Source organism: Prunus avium, chromosome 2, assembly GCF_965620075.1.
Source record: "Prunus avium chromosome 2, drPruAviu1.hap1.1, whole genome shotgun sequence".
NCBI lineage: Eukaryota > Viridiplantae > Streptophyta > Magnoliopsida > Rosales > Rosaceae > Prunus > Prunus avium.
In genome coordinates, this window is record NC_142285.1 from 6432133 (window position 1) to 6449840 (window position 17708).

At 41.9% G+C, this 17708-nt stretch overlaps 1 pseudogene; it reads left to right on the forward strand.

Annotated features, from left to right (window-relative positions):
• Window positions 1-10218: 10218 nt before the first annotated feature.
• Window positions 10219-17708, forward strand: part of LOC110764144 (uncharacterized) — a 29739-nt pseudogene continuing 22249 nt past the window's right edge.

Consider the following 17708-nt stretch of genomic DNA (forward strand, 5'->3'; position numbering starts at 1 on the left):
TGTCTTTTGGGTTGCTAAACTTTCCCAGGCTTGTTCCTGGCATAAGAGGAAATTTCTATCCTCTGTTCCTTCCTGGATCTCTTAATTCATGACACTGTGGGTGATGGTAGAAACACCTTCCTTTGTCATGATCACAATTTGAACCCTTTTGGGGGCTTTTCTCTTTGAGTTGGGACCCTTGTTAGTCTTCCATTTGGTCAATGGGAATCTATTGGCATTTGCTTTTGCCAAGCTCAATGGGAATAATTAATCACGTCCCAATGGAGCTCCTTTTAGGCACTTGTTCTTTAGAATGTTATAGGCCCTTTTTGGTGGCTGGATTGGATTGGATAGATTGAATTAAAATGGACATGGATCCTAACCATTGTTTGGTGAGCTTAAAATATATCATGGATTGGATATAGGTATTGGACACTAGTCCAGAATAAGAGAGGCTCCAGAACCCATCACCAGACATGGGTTTATAACGAGTTTTTATAATTAAAAAAAGCCAAATTTTGACCCTTACTTTCTCAAATGTCAGTTTTTATATATATATAAAATTCAGATATAGCAAAAAACCCATTAAAAAGACACAAATATCCTCAAAATTAAAACTCACATAAACCTAAAAGTAAATAAATAAATCTCTTACCAGACTTGACAAGTTTTGTTGATCATCTCAAAATTAATACATTTTTCTTGCATATAAATTGCTTATGTTTGATCAAGCAGGCTTTTGGCTCATTTGTGTGGATTTATAGGTCTTGTGAGTAATATTTGTGCCAAACAAAACTCACCACTCAGACATGTCAGAAGGGATCCCAAGGAGTCCACCACTCCCACCACAACTGTCTTCAAGGTCGGCATCATAACAAGTAACACTATAAACAACACTCACATCAACACCAAGCTAATACCCATCCTCAAGAATCCAATTACCATGGTCATTACTACCACAAACAAGGGTTTAAACGTAGGGATAAAAAACTCATTGCAGTGAAATGATTTGAGAAGCTAGTCAAAGAAGGTAGGAAGGAGTTTCGTGCGGAGATGCAAGCAATCGATTTTACTTTGAAACTTTTTAGGTTTATGTGAGTTTTAATTTTTAGGGTATTTGTGACTTTTTAAGTAGGTTTTCTGTTATATTTGAATTTTTTTTTTTAATTGAAACTGATATTTATGAAAGTATGAGCCTAATTTTGGCTATTTTTGATAAGAGTGCTACTAAACGAACCCTAAAATTAATTGAGTACACCCTACTATCAAACTATTTATTGAATTACTAATTTACCCTAATATAAAATGACCAAAAAAGATATATTGAATTATGAAACTCCGCGTCGTCTCCTCCACCAGAGATAGCAACGCTTTCTTCATAACATCATCTCCTCCACCGTCACACTAACACCGTCGTCGCATCCGCTTCTCCACCGTTACAGCAATGCCGTCGTCGTACCATTATACTAGTGTCGTGGTCGTCTGATATTGGTAAATCTCATTTTGATTTTGTTATCAAATGGGTTATACTATCTTGATTTGTTCTTCACTGCCCACAATGTTTCGTAACCTTCCTCTGGAAATTGGTTTTAATTTGTTCTTCAAATGGAGCAGTTTCTGGGTTGTTTAATATTGATGATTTGAAGAGATCCACGACCATGTGGGTATGTTGCAGACTTGCTACAAACATCGGAAATGCCTTTATAGATTTTCTGGTTTAGATTCAAATAATATGTTGAGGGCCCATGAAAATTCCTTCATATAACTTGTGAAATCAAATAATAAGTTCAATGTTTGTGTCTATAAATTCAATACATTTATAAATATAAACATAGGGCACAAATTCATGTAAAAAGAGAAATTTGGTTTAGGACTTGTATTAAGGTGTTGTGTGATAGAGTGTATAGGTGTATCATGGGTATTTTTGGCAGTTAAATAGGGTGTACTTAGTTAATTTTATATTTTAATTAAAATATTATAGTGTACTTAGATCATAGGGTGTACTCAGTTAATTTTAGGGTTTGTTTAGCAGCACTCTTTTGATAAATACTCATTTATAACGAAATCGTCGTCTCTTTTTCAACACAAAGTCGTCTTCTCTGGTTTGCCTTATTCGTCATCATTGATTTTCCTTCTTCTCCTCTCTCCTCTCTTCTATTCTCTCTCTGTCTCCTGTCTTTCTCCCTCCTCTCTCTCTCTTTTATTCGGCTCAAACAAGCTTCAACTCTCTCTCTCTCTCTCTCTCTCTCTCTACTAAAAAAAGCTTTCAGATTTCTCTTTGAGTCTTTGTTTTTGATATTATTGTTAAATATTTTTATATTTTGATGATTGTTGTCTTGCTCTTTTGGGTTAGATGCCGAATGATGTATTTTTTTGTTTATAATTTTTTTTTATTGACCTCAGATTGGAAACTAATCATTGATATGAGTTTGAGTTTCTGGTTTAATTCTTGCAAAAGTTGGGGTTTTTCTTCAATTTGAGGCAAAAGGTTAGGAATTTGCATCTGATTCTTGTGAAGAAAAAAAAAATTGAACTCAATCCCAGTATGTTGTTTGGTGCAAAATTGAATGGGTACTGGACTTCAAATCCAAGCCAGCCCAGTCTAATGTTTCAAAACCCATCCTAACCAGTCCAAGCCAGTCTACCAAAAGGAGCTTTGTTAGCCATCAATCAAAGGTAGGCTAGCCACTGTAGACAGACTTTATGTGTTCTTTGTAATTCTTTCCTTGAGTTTCATGAACATTTGTTCTTTGTATAGAGGCTCACTCTGCAATTTTTGTTGCACAAAATAGTTAAAACTTATTTATTATAAAATACGAAAATTTAATTTGTAAAGAGACAAAATTTTGAAAATTTTGGTATTTAAATTGGCCGTTGACATCAGCTTGCCCAGGCAAGTCTTGCCTTCGGGCTTGCCCAGTTTCCTAGGCCCACTTCTTGCCAAGACAACTTTTCCTTTGTGGGGGTTGTTTTTGGAGCCTAGGCCCCCTTTTTACTATGGCAAAAGGCGATGGGTGGAAGTGCTCTAACACACCTGTAGAAGAAGAAGACATGACCGACCAAACACAAGCAAGCCTTCTACCCTCAATAAACCAAAATGCCCAAAGTATTAAATAGGGTTTAGCCACAAAATTCTCTGAGCTAAGACTTTTCTCAATATCCATACACATAATACCTACCTCGTTTTCTCATAACTATATTCCTATATTCATATCTTCTAAGATTCCTTGTTTTCCATATCTTCTAAGATTCCTACCTACATTAAAGTGTCTCATTAAAAAAAAAGATCAAACAAACAAAAAGGAATAGCCGTAAACTATGGTCTGTGTTTCACATTGTGCCCTTCAATTATTCTTTTATACAAGCGATGTTGGGCTTCAATTATTTGTCTGATCAACATGAGCTTGAGAAGTTTTTATTTGCCCTTTACCATTTCTATTAATTTAATCACGCACATAGCTTTTTTTTTAGTGACATTTTTGTTCATGCACCTCCACTTAACCCAAACCACAATTACAATATCCCTCTCTGCATCTCTCTCTCTACTTCCTTTCTTTTTCTCTGGTCACAATCGCTATGCGATAGGCCATCTACATGAAATATATATGCATCCTCATCATTTCAACAAACGGGTGAAATACAAGACGTACGAGGGAACATTGTGTTGGAAAAAATGGCTCACCTAAAAGGATACAAAGTTTTTGGCGCTCAAAGGATGATTTTGAATCTGCCTAAAAGCGACCGGTCGCTGGACATTTGCGACCGGTCGTTTTGAAGCAGATTCGAAGTCTCGTAAGTAATCGACGAGCGACCGGTCGCTAGTTCTTTGCGACCGGTCGCAGGAACACGAGCGACCGGTCGCTAGTTCTTTGCGACCGGTCGCAGGAACACGAGCGACCGGTCGCTTGACATTTGCGACCGGTCGCTTAGAAGCAGATTCAAAGTCTGGAGGGAAAACTTCTGGCGACCGGTCGCCCATTCCTGACGACCGGTCGCTCCAGTCGTGCTGTGACGTTTCCTTACGTGTTTTCAACTGTGTTTTCGATGGCTATCGCTTTCCACATGATTTCAGAAGCTTTGTGGGTCACTTCTGAGTTAATTGAATGTTGACTACGTGCTGGATAAGTTGGGAGAGCACTCATAGCTAGTTGGTTATCTTATTTCAAAGATATCACTCTCCATTTTCTGGTGTAAGTGGGAGGTGGCTGAGTTGGATTCTATTTACCTACTTGATCTGACATTTAGTCTAAGTGGTGACTAAAGGGAAGAACGTGGAGGACAAGCTGATATCTTATCTCTTGTCTATTGGCTTGTGTAGGAAATGGGGTGAAGTAAGATAACACAAGAGGAGAAAACAAGTTGGATAATTAGGAAGTGGCTGGAGCAGAAGCAAGAGAGTTTTCTTTAGAGAGCTTTGTTCAGAAAAACCAAGGTGAGAGCAAGAGAGTTCTCTAAGTGTATCAAGGTGTTGAGCAAGGGTGTGAGAGAAACAGATTGTGAGGGTAGTGTTCTAAGGGGGTTTCCTTTGTAAACCAAAGTTGTAACCTATCTTCATTAGTGAAATTTCTCAAGGTGATCACCAAAGAGGATGTAGGCAATTTGCTGAACCTCTATAAACACTTGTGTCATTTGTGCTTGGTTAATTTCTGTGTGTGTGTGTAAGACTCATCCATCATTGAGTTCTTTGTCTAAAAGTCCATCAACAACAAGATCTTAAAAGGGCAGTGAGTTAGTCATTATAATTCTCAACAAGTGGTATCAGAGCTGTGTTTGGCAGCTGGAGCTAGTTCTTCTCTTGGAGTGCTAGTGTGTTGAAGATGGCAAGTGACATGGAAGCTGAGAGTGGTAGCAGTTCACAGCATATGAAGCCACCACAGGCAGCAAGTATGAAGGTGGAGTTAAAGCCTTTCACAGGGAAGGAGAACTTCACTCTTTGGCAACGAAGGATGAAGTCAGCTCTTACACAACAACAGCTCCATGTTGTGTTGGTTGGCAAGGAGAAGAAGCCAGCAAGCATGACGGATGATGAGTGGGGAGTTCTTGACGAGTTAGCCAGAGGAGCTATCGAAAACTATCTCTCCGATGAGGTGCTCATCAACGTGATAAAGGATACAGCGAAGCAAACATGGGAGAAGCTCGAAGAGATATTTGCAGGGAAATCGTTGTCCAACAAACTCTTCCTCAAGGAAGAACTCCTGAATCTTAAGATGGAGGAGGGAGGAAATCTAATGGAACATCTAAGTAGTTTCAATAGATGTGTTGCTGACTTGCAGAGAATGGATGTGAATTATAGTCCGGAGGATAAGGCTCTCATGTTGTTGACATCCTTACCTTCGTCCTATAAACACTTCCGAACCACTCTTATGTTCGGAAAGGTTACTCTTGATTTTGAGCCTGTGGTGCAAGACATCATGACACACCATAGGATGACTCAACGTTCGGAGAAAACTCTCAAGGTGAAGGTCTAGTTGCAAAGACCGGAGAGAGAGGTCGTTCAAAGAGGCGTGAAGGCAAGAAAGGCAATAGAGGAAGGTCCAAATCCAAGGCGAAAGATGGTTGTTTCGAGTGTGGGTCAAAGGAGCATTGGAAAAAGAATTGCCCCATATGGAAGGAGAAGAAGAACAAAGGGAAGAATGCAGCAAACACAGCGGAGGATGTCACGGAAAGTGATGGTGAGCTTTTGTGTGTTAATAGCAATGTTAAAACAAATGCATTGGCTAATTCTTCAAGGTGTTCCTCTTCCGATTGGATTTTGGATTCCGGATGCTCATATCATATGTGCTCAAACAAGGAGTGGTTTGACACGTATGAGAAAGAAGATAGCAGTGAAGTGATGATGGGGGATGGCTCAATGTGTAGAGTCAAAGGAACCGGTACAATCAAGGTGAAGATGCATGATGGGGCTGTTAGGACGCTTGGAATGGTAAGGCATATTCCAAAGTTGCGTAAGAATCTCATTTCCCTTGGAACTCTTGATAAGAATGGTTATTCATTCAAAGCAAATGGAGGGAAACTCATAGTCTCAAAAGGTTCACTTGTGATTATGAAGGGAGAGATTCAACCTAATTGTCTATATAGGTTGTGTGGTACAACAATCATAGGTGGAGCAGCTGTATCTACAAGTAAGGACTCGGAAGATGAAACTCAGCTTTGGCATTTGAGGCTAGGGCACATGAGTGAGAGGGGCATGCAGGAACTACACAACAGAAAATTGTTGAAAGGTGTTCAAAGTTGCAAGCTTGAGTTCTGCAGATTTTGTACCATGGGAAAGCAATCAAAAATAGCTTTCAAGCAGCGAAACAAAGAGGAAGAAAGCACGGGTGTGCTAGATTATATTCACACGGATGTATGGGGGCCATCACCAGTTAAATCGAAGGGTGGAGCTCGCTATTTTGTGACTTTCTTGGATGATTTTTCCAGGAAGGTTTGGGTCTACTTCATGAAGGAGAAATCTGAGGTCTTCACCAAATTCAAAGAGTGGAAGGCGGAAGTAGAGAACCTAACCGGAAGAAAGATCAAGATCCTAAAGAGTGACAATGGTGGTGAATACAAGGACAGCAAGTTCCTTGAGTTTTGCAAAAGTGAAGGCATTAAGAGGCACTTTACCGTGAAGAAGACACCCCAACAAAATGGAGCTGCGGAGAGGATGAACCGAACTCTCATGGAGCGTGAGAGATGTATGAGAATTCATGCAGGGTTGCCCGAATCTTTTTGGGCAGAAACGGTTAACCACGCTGCCTATTTGGTTAACCGATCGCCTTCAAGAAATCTTGAGTTCAAGTGTGCAGAGGAGGTATGGTCTAAAAGGTCAATTGATTATTCGAATCTTTAAGGTGTTTGGGTGCAGTGCATATGCACTTATTCCTAGTGATGAAAGATCCAAGTTGAAGCCAAAGTCTCTTGAATGTATTTTCATCGGATTTGAGAGTGGTGTGAAGGGCTACAAGCTGTGGGATCCAGTGAACCACAAGAAGATACTCAGCAGAAATGTTGTGTTTGATGAGAAGACCATACCTATGAACAAAGTCAAGAATTCAGAGGCAAAAGAGGATGTTGTTGAGAAAGAAACAACCATTGAAGTTCCACTCAAGAAGGTGTCAAGAAAGACTTCACGGAAACAGCCAACTGAAGACGTTCAGGAGGAGGTGGAGTCTGACATTGAAGAGGAAGAAGCTGGGCAGCATCAACAACACACTCAAGAAGAAGAAGAGGCTCAAGAACAGGTGGAGCCATCATCTATAGCTCGGTCTAGGCCCAAGAGAACCATCAAACCACCTCAAAGGTTTGGATGGGAGACGGATGCAGTTCACTATGCCCTAAATGCTAGTGAAGAAGAACCAACCACGTTCCAAGAAGCTGTTGAGAACAAGGAACGGGAAAGTTGGATGGAAGCTATGATGCAAGAGATGGAATCTCTACACCAAAACTCAGTTTGGGAGTTAGTTCCTAAACCCAAAGGTCGCAAGGTTATTGGCTGCAAATGGGTGTTTAGGAAGAAAGAAGAAATGCATGAGAAGGGTGCCACCTTATTCAAAGCTCGGTTGGTGGCAAAAGGATTCTTACAAAAGGAGGGAGTTGATTATGATGAAATCTTCTCTCCGGTGGTGAAACATACTTCTATACGACTACTACTCTCCATAGTAGCACAAGAGGACATGGAGGTGGAGCAAATGGATGTGAAGACTGCTTTCCTTCATGGTGAATTGGAGGAAGACATCTACATGAGCCAACCTCAAGGGTTCATTGAAGCAGGGAAGGAAAATCTGGTTTGCAGGTTGAAGAAGTCTTTGTATGGGCTGAAGCAATCTCCAAGGCAGTGGAACAAGTGCTTCGATTCTTACATGATAAAGATTGGGTATAGAAGATGTGAATCTGATTGTTGTGTTTACTCTCATGCATTCAAGGATGGTAACTTCATCCTTTTGCTTCTTTATGTTGATGACATGCTAATTGCATGTAAGGACATGTCAAAAATCCAGAATTTGAAGACATTGCTTGGAAGGGAGTTTGACATGAAGGATCTTGGTGCTGCACAAAAGATCCTAGGAATGGAGATAAGGAGAGACAGAAAGGAAGGCAAGTTGTGGCTGTCACAAAGCAAGTACATTTCCAAGGTACTTGAAAGGTTTAATATGATGGATTGCAAACCGGTGTCTACTCCTTTGGCGGAGCATTTTAAGTTAAGTGCAAAAGAATGTCCTTCTACAAATGTGGAGAAGGAAGAAATGAGTAAAGTTCCATATGCAAGCTTGGTAGGGTGTCTCATGTATGCAATGGTGTGCACACGCCCCGACTTAGCCCAAGCCGTTAGTGTGGTGTCAAGGTATATGGCGAATCCTGGAAGGCAACATTGGACAGCAGCAAAATGGATTCTCAGGTACTTGAAGGGCACCAAAAGGCTTGGGATATTGTTTGAAAGACAACAAGGAAATGCATGTGTGTCGGGGTATGTAGATTCTGATTATGCAGGAGATTTAGACAAGAGGAGATCCACCACAGGATATGTCTTCACTTGTGGTGGAGGACCGATTAGTTGGAGAGCAGTGTTACAATCGGTTAGTGCCTTGTCTACTACGGAAGCGGAGTATATGGCGTTAACGGAAGCTTCAAAAGAAGCGGTATGGCTGAAGAGATTGGCAAAGGAATTCGGGATAGCTCAAGACTTGGTGGTGATTCTAAGTGACAGTCAAAGTGCTATTTGCTTAGTAAAGAATCAAGTGTTCCATGGGAGGTCCAAACACATTGATGTGAGATACCACCGGATAAGGGATTGGGTGAATGATGGAGACATCACAATAATGAAGGTTCATACAAATGAGAACGCTTCAGATTGCCTAACAAAGCCAGTCACAGCAGCAAAGTTCAAGCATTGTTTGAGCTTGCTCAATCTTGTTACATGCTAAAGATTGAGGTGGAGTTCTTGAGAGTTATCAGGGCGATTCTCAAGACATTACAGATGTCCTGGAAGGCAATGATGTCCACAAGGAGCATTAGGCTCACCATGGTGGAGATTGTTGGAAAAAATGGCTCACCTAAAAGGATACAAAGTTTTTGGCGCTCAAAGGATGATTTTGAATCTGCCTAAAAGCGACCGGTCGCTGGACATTTGCGACCGGTCGTTTTGAAGCAGATTCGAAGTCTCGTAAGTAATCGACGAGCGACCGGTCGCTAGTTATTTGCGACCGGTCGCAGGAACACGAGCGACCGGTCGCTTGACATTTGCGACCGGTCGCTTAGAAGCAGATTCAAAGTCTGGAGGGAAAACTTCTGGCGACCGGTCGCCCATTCCTGACGACCGGTCGCTCCAGTCGTGCTGTGACGTTTCCTTACGTGTTTTCAACTGTGTTTTCGATGGCTATCGCTTTCCACATGATTTCAGAAGCTTTGTGGGTCACTTCTGAGTTAATTGAATGTTGACTACGTGCTGGATAAGTTGGGAGAGCACTCATAGCTAGTTGGTTATCTTATTTCAAAGATATCACTCTCCATTTTCTGGTGTAAGTGGGAGGTGGCTGAGTTGGATTCTATTTACCTACTTGATCTGACATTTAGTCTAAGTGGTGACTAAAGGGAAGAACGTGGAGGACAAGCTGATATCTTATCTCTTGTCTATTGGCTTGTGTAGGAAATGGGGTGAAGTAAGATAACACAAGAGGAGAAAACAAGTTGGATAATTAGGAAGTGGCTGGAGCAGAAGCAAGAGAGTTTTCTTTAGAGAGCTTTGTTCAGAAAAACCAAGGTGAGAGCAAGAGAGTTCTCTAAGTGTATCAAGGTGTTGAGCAAGGGTGTGAGAGAAACAGATTGTGAGGGTAGTGTTCTAAGGGGGTTTCCTTTGTAAACCAAAGTTGTAACCTATCTTCATTAGTGAAATTTCTCAAGGTGATCACCAAAGAGGATGTAGGCAATTTGCTGAACCTCTATAAACACTTGTGTCATTTGTGCTTGGTTAATTTCTGTGTGTGTGTGTAAGACTCATCCATCATTGAGTTCTTTGTCTAAAAGTCCATCAACAACAAGATCTTAAAAGGGCAGTGAGTTAGTCATTATAATTCTCAACACATTGGAGCTTTCCAAAAGTTATGGAGGAATAAATACCAAAGTGAAAGTCTTAAGGTTAAACTGGAATATGGTTCTTTACTTTGGCCCCCCCCCCCCCCCCCCCCCGCGAAAAAAAAAAAAAGAAGTAGAAGAATATGGCTTTTTACCGAAAAAAAAAAAAAGGAATATGGTTCGAACACTATGATACTTTGCACTAAGAGCTTCCACAGTGGGAAGGTGTTCTATGGGGATAATGAACTGTACTCCCACATGTCTACTAAACACTATACTTGTCATATATGCGAAAGGTAAGTAAGCTGTCTTTTACTGAAAAGAATGCTATGTTTTGATTGTAATATAAAATAAGTTTAAGCTCATATGAGATCCTATGCTGATCAATGCAGGCAGCATCCTGGACAGTATGAATATTATAAGAATTACGATGACCTGGAGGCAAGTTATTGGTGATTTTGTTATTTATTTATTATTTATTTTGTTTGTGGTGCCTTGTATGAGTTTTGAATTTTTTTTTCATTGTTGTATTTGTTAACCGGCACAAATTAATGTGCAAACAACTAATTAAAAATACCTGCAAGTGCACGAATCTATTGAGGTATAGATTATGTAAGTACGGGGTCGATCCCACGAAGAACTGTCGGCTTCCTATAAGTTCTAATTTGAGTACGTAAAGAACACTAATTTAACACACCACACATGCACAAATGCAAATTGGAAACTAAAAATTGAGTAAAGAAAGGTAAAAGAAAAGAGACAAAATAAGAAACCAAGGAAAAACACACACAGTAATTTCTATCACCATTTTATCACCACTGTATCGCATGTTTATCACCTATGAACAATGATGCGAATAGTGAAATGACACAGTGACGACCGGTCGGTGAACAGTGACGACCGGTCATTTTTTAACAGATTCTTCGACGACCGGTCGGTTAATGGTGACAACCGGTCGCTTTCCCTTTTTTGCAGTTCCGACCTCTGTCCAGTTTTTAGCCCATAACTTTCCAACCGTGTGTCGAAATTTCTCGTTCTTTATACGGTTGGATTCAGCACACAAAAACAAAGAACACAGCATGGATCAAAATCCAAACACAAGCACAAAAATAGACAAAAAGCGATGACAAAAATACACCACGTTTCAAACATATGTAAACACACAAACACATTTTTTTTGGTGGGGGGAGGGTGGTGGTTTGGTTTGGTTGAAGTGACCTAATTCTAATGCATGAAAGTAAATGAACTTTAAATTTAAATGAGAATGGCAGAGATGAGTTATCAAAGTGTGAAAGTACAAAGTAACTGTTCACCCGTTTTGATTTGTTTCCTGTGATGGTAGGGTAAAGTTCCCCATTAATTCAAAGACCCTGGTTTGGTCAATAAATTAACTTTCTTTATGTGTTGAGCGTGCCACCGTTAGCAATTTTTCAATCCTAACAGACTTTGAGAGTAAGGATAACTTGCGCCCCAAGCTATTGACTCTAAACAAAACGATTGTGAATTTGGGTAAGGAATATCTCCCAAGTAAGTTCTTTTCTATGCCTTAGACAGCTAAGGACTTTATGATTTTTCTCAATATAAAACCGGTAGTTCTGGCAAGAGTAGATGGTAACAGATTGAACTAATTTCAGGCAGAACTAACCTTTACAAGGCTCAAAAAGAAAAAACTGACTATACAAAGATAAGAGGAGGGTTGTGCTTCCATTTCTGTCTGGGTAGTTGCCTCTGTTCTGGGCTGGACTGGATGTGTCTATGCTGGATTGGACTCTTAACAGCTTCAAGTGCTAGGCTTCAGTTGCAAATCGATACCAAGTTTGAATTTGGCAGAGCTTTAATTCATTTCAAGCCCTGGAAGGCATTTGGACGGGCATAACTGGGATTTCTCCGGTCTGAAAGGGACAGAAGTGGCTGGACGTGAGCTGGAGGTGTACTGTGGTACCTGTGCTGCTTAGTCAGGGCTCTCCATAAATTTGTTGAGGTTTTCGTATTTGAGAAAAACTCAAACTCTGCTTGTCTTGGCTTTTGCTGAACCAAATTTGTAACGAGAGAAGTCTCGTTATTGTTGACTTGTGAACTGGGATTCAAATCAGAAGCAGTATTCTAACTATCTTTGCTGGGAAAGGTAGGATGATTCTGCAAGCTTGTTGAAAAGCTTTTGAATATTGAAATGCTTCAGACTCTGGGTCTATTGGACTTTGTTTGGAATTTTTGTGATCAAGTGATCATTTTGAGTGTTTGTCTTTTGGCTGAGTTTTTTGTTGTGTTGATTGATCCTTTGCTCTGTTCACCCTCTCTCATATATATAAGAAATGTTCTTGAGTGGGAGTTTTTGATTCTTTTAATATTGGGCGGCAAATAATCTCAAAAGATCTTTAATTTTTTTTAAAAGAGAAAATAGGGGTTCTATCCATTTTTTGGCAAGCAAACACTCAACGATCAGTTCCTGAAGTGACCATTTTTCTGTATTTTGATGGGGTGTCATGCCCTTCTTCCTCTTCAACTGCTCTTGCAAGAGTCTGAAGTTTAAGATGGTAAGTTTTCAGTTTTTGAACAGCTCCCTGTTTCCTGCTTATCTTCTTTTCACAGAGGCTGAGTCTGCTTATCCCTTGAAAATGGTGTCTTCTCTGGAACAAGAAAATATCTTTTGAATAATTAAAACAGAGTTTGATCTCCTGGCAACAGAGTTTTTTCAGAGACGTCCTTCTTTATACCTGCCTCTTGTTCAATCTTTAATTTCAGCCGAAGTTATTGACTTTTCCAAGTCAGGGGTCACATGGGTCTATTCCTTTTGTGGTTTTTTTCTCTTTTTAATTAAAAGCTGCCAAGCCCATTTGTTCCTTTGGCTCAAACCTGTTTTTGGCTTCTTTCGAGGCCCAAGTTTCTTCTTGATCTTTTCCAGGCTTCTAGCGCTTTTGGGCCAAGTGATATTGCTTTGGCCTGTTTATTTTGTTTAATGGGCTGGGCGTGTTGATGGGCTGAGGGCGTTGAGGACGTCATTCTTAGCTCCAAAATAGCAGTCCAAAATGATGTTGGTTTTTATCTCTGGACCAGCCGCACCAAATTTAGGCCCAAACAATGCCCCCATTAAGTCTGAATCGTTTTTAAACGGTTTTCAGGCTTAATGTTTTTCGGCTATTTAATTTGTGCGCGCCAGTTTCAAGTTGTCCCACGCCTGTCACGTCCACCCACCACGAACTAGACTTCGTGGGGAACTGGTCAGTTACTAGCTAGTTACTAGCTTGTCATTATCAGCTATCAGGTGGCGTCTTGTCCTTCTCTTCCCTTGATTTCGAGTTTTTTTTTTTAAAAAAAAAAAAAGAAATTCAAAACTTCCTGTTCATCTCAAAACCCCAGCTTCCTTAGGCTTCGATTTCTTCGAATTTTCGCCAGAATCCTTCCTCTTTTCTTTGATTTAATCTTTTCTTTGTTTCTGGTCTGGACAAACAAAAATGTCTTCTCCAAAAACTCGTGCTCAAAGTGCTTCCTCCTCGGTTCCCCCAGATTACATTACTGGGGCTGGAATCGATGCTCATGCCATGGAGGTTCGAAGCAGACTCCATCCTTTTGTCCAGAAAAAATTGGATGAGAGCGTCCTTCATTTGTTCGAGAGTACCCTAACTCTGGGGCCTCGCTGGTTTGGTTCTGTTCCGATTGAGTTGGCGGAGCTGATGAAAAGGGATGCCATAGCTCCCTTGTGTTTTGAAGGCACTTCTGCCCTAACTTCTCATTCTTGGGTCAGCAAGAACCTGAGCCGCTCATTTCCATCCAGTGAGGTGAGGAATAGTTCTGTGAAGTGGGCAGACTGGATTGACAAGCTTCTTCCCAAGAATGGAGCTCATTGGAGGAGGGCCGGGATTTATGACGCAATCCTGATGTCCAAACAATCCATCAATCGGGATGAGAACCTGTTTGCTGCTGCTGCTTTGTGCTTCTGGAATTCTGCCAGCAATACTTTTGACTTTCGTGTAGGCCCAATGACGCCAACACTGCTGGATATGGCTCAAATTTTTGGGTTCAGGCCCCATGGAAGACCTGTTGATGCCGTTGGTGATTATCATCGAAGGAAGAATCAGGAGAAATTGGCCAAGCCCTTTACTATTTCTCCGGCCCTCATCAACCAGAACTGTTCTTTCTCCAATTATTTGAGAAAATTTAGTACAGAAAAAGACAAGGATCAGCAGCACATGCTGTTTCTTTTGTACTGGCTGAACAGATTCGTGTTTCCGAATCATTCTTCTGCAGTTCTGCTGGAATATAGGCACTTGGCCGAAGCTCTGCATAACCACACTGATGTTGGACTTGGACCGACAATTCTGGCTCATCTTTTCAAGAATCTGCACACTACCACCTTGGAGAATCCTCTGAACTTAACTGCTCCTGGCTCATTCTGGATGATCCAGGTTTGGCTGCAGGTATATTTTCCAGAATTCCGGTTTCCTGATATAGTTCTGCCTGATAATCAAGTTATGGCTCTTCCCCTGATGTCGGCAGAAGTGCCCAAGCGCTCCATTGAGGAGTACCTGATGTGGTTCAGGCACTGCACTAAGCGATCCGCAGCTCAGTGGCAGGTGGTGATCAGAAGGACATACCCTTAGTTCCAGCCTGGATATCGGCTTTTTGAAAAGGAGCCAGAAGATGAAGCTGCCAGGACAGAGTTCAAGAAGATATCTCTGGGTGTATTCCTGTTGAGAGATCTGCCTCATGGAGGTGGAAAGCCTCCAAACTATCATCTGGGGGCAGAAGTTTACCATCCCAACTTCTGCGCAAGACAACTTGGCTGTCCCCAGGTTATTCCGTTCAAATTCTATAGAATCTGCAACCGGGCCTTTTCCTGGAGGGATTCAGACAATCTCGAGGTGCACAAGGATGCTCGGTGCCTCCTGCAGTTATGCTGACTTTGACGCTTGGTGGAAGGCCAGATTTTGAGGGCTGCCTGCCTCGGTTACTGCACTCAAGGTGCTTTTTGATGGCTGGTCGTGTGGGAACGTGTTTGCAGAGGCGGAGGCCAAAGGTTTCACAATTCAGACCATCCAGGATGTTAATGATCAAATCATAGAAGGTAGATTCTTCATTCTGTCTGCGCTTTATCTGTTCTGTCATTTATACGTATCTGATGAATATATCCTATTTGCATCAGATCCTTCTATGAAGAAGATTATTGGTGGACAAACGGCCCATGCTGGAGCAACGTTTGGTAAGCTTTTGTTTATCTTGTTCCTTCCATTTTCTTTTGCTGGATTTACTTCTGACCTTATATTTCTCTTATGCAGTCAGTTCTGTCATTGCTGCTGGCGATTTGGAGCCTCCTTCTAGTGATGAAGAGGATGAAAACTCGACAGAACAGCTACCTGTTGAGGCTGCCCCCATGGCTGGAAAGAAAAGAAAGGAAAGCACCTCTGCTCGGGGCAGAGTTGACCAGTCCGAGACCTCTGGTAGGGTTCTGGTATTCAGTTTTTATTTCTTTTGATCTGTTCTGTTCTGTCCATGCTCTTCTAATTTTTATTCACTTCGTGAGCTGAAAGTTCTCCTCCTCCCCCTCTTACTAGGTCTAAAAGACTTAGGAAGAGGAGTGAGATTGAGTCTGATGAGACAGAGGAGTTTGCTGCCAATCCAACTGAGGCCTCCGGTACTGATGATGAGCTACGAGAGGCCTTTGAGGCTGTTGAACAAGAGAAGCAGCAAGAAACAGCAACGGGAACTCCTTCGAAAAGGAAAGGGAAAGCGTTTGAAGAGGAGGATATTCCGGATGAGGTGATAGCAGAAAGCATTGCTTTGGCTCAGAAACAGCACGCCCTCCCAGGGACAGAACTGACTAGCTCGGAACTGGCCTTATTTGAAGATACAGAGGCTGCACACTCCACCGCAGCTCCAGCGTCTGAGGAGCAGCCAGAGCACTCTGTATCAGGGCCTGTGGAACAGCTAGAAACTCCTGCCGCAGTTCCGACCAGTCAACCTGTATTCGGACCTGTAGAGCAGGCAGGACCCCCTGTTGTAGCTCAAGCAAAACAACCGGCATTGGGTTCTGGGGAGCAGGTAGAGACTTCGGCTGTTTTGGAGCCTGTTGCGCAGGTGGAGCTTCCTGTAGCGACCTTGGTGCCTGAAATGGAAGTAACTGCAGCTGTTTCTGATCGTGTGGTAACTTCCTGGTTTGCTCCTTTCTATTTTTTCTGCAATTCTTTCCATTCTGGTATATTTAACCCTTATTCTTTCCAGGTGGAAGTGCCCAGAACTGCAGGAACTGTGGGGTCCATGGAGGTTATGATCAGCCCTCTGAAACCCCTCATTGTAGCTGTAAGTATCTTTGTGTTTTTTGCCCTTTTCTTCCTAATTCCGCCTGCTGCTAATTCGTTCTTCCAAATTTCAGATGCCTATCCAGTCCCTTCCTGGTTCAACTACCACAGCCTCCTTTGCTGATCCAGAACTGGCTGAGTTCGAGGCTATGGACTTGGATGCCCAGTTGGATAGGCTGGAGAAGCTCAGTTCTACCCCGAGCAAGGCCAAGTTCAAAGCCGTGGATGAGGCCATGGAGAGGGTGAAGGTCTGGTAGTCTACTGAACTAGAGCTGGATGAAAACAGGGGAGCTGTTGATCAACTAATGAAGGACCTGGACCTGCTGTACAGGCAGAACATGGCTCCTAAGCCCATACTTCAGATAAGCCTTAGCCTGGCTAGAGACGTACTCAACCTTCATGATCGCTATGAGGATCTCAAGCCCACCTTCAAGACTTCTGAAATCTGCAAAGCTACACATGATGCCAACTTGGCTGACTATGCGAAACAAAAGGCAGAACTGGACCAGATGGTTGCAAGGTACAAAGAAGCCAAGTCCACCGCAGATAAGCTGGAGAAGCAGATTGAAGAGCTTCAAAAGCAGCTGGTAGAACGCAGGGAGGTGCAGCATAGGCTGGGTGCTGGACTGAGTTCCAAGACCAAGGCTACCTTCCTTATGCAAAGCGTGGTTTCAGCTTCTAGGCCAGCCTTGGAAGTTGCAGAAGCTTCAATTCATCAAGGGATGCTGCTTCAGAAGGAGCTCTCCATCAAGAAGACTAGTCTGCAGGAGACCCTCAAAAAACTAGGATTGTAAGTTTTGAAATCAGAAATGTAATGAACTGCTTGGTTACCGAGGTGACTATTAAAATAAAAGTTTATTTATTTATCATTTTTTTCTTGATAGACTGAGGAGACTACATTAACACAAAACTAAAAACTAAAATGAAATCAAGCAACAGTTTCAAGTTGTTGCTTTTCTATCCCGGGATCTGTCTGTACAGCTTGTGAGTCCCACATAGTTGGATAGAATTTCTTTAACCACTTGCCATTGATTGGTGCAGCATGGACTTCTCCATCTCGATCCTGTAATCTGTATGCCCCTAATCCCAGGATTTGGTTAATTATAAAAGGGCCTTCCCAAGTTGGTGACCATTTTCCATAACCAGCTATGTGTGTTCCAAGGGGCAGAACTGCCTTCCAAACTATTTCACCTTCTTCAAAACTCTTATTTTTAACTCTCTTGTTGTAGGCTCTTGATACAGCCTGCTTTTCTGCTAAGAGGTATCAATCCTACTTGCATCCAATCCTTCCAGTTCTAGCAGCATGGCTTGAGTGTAGTCTTCCCCAATCAGTTTGTGTTGATGGGCAATTCTGAGGGATTGGTCTGCTATCTCCATAGGCAAAAT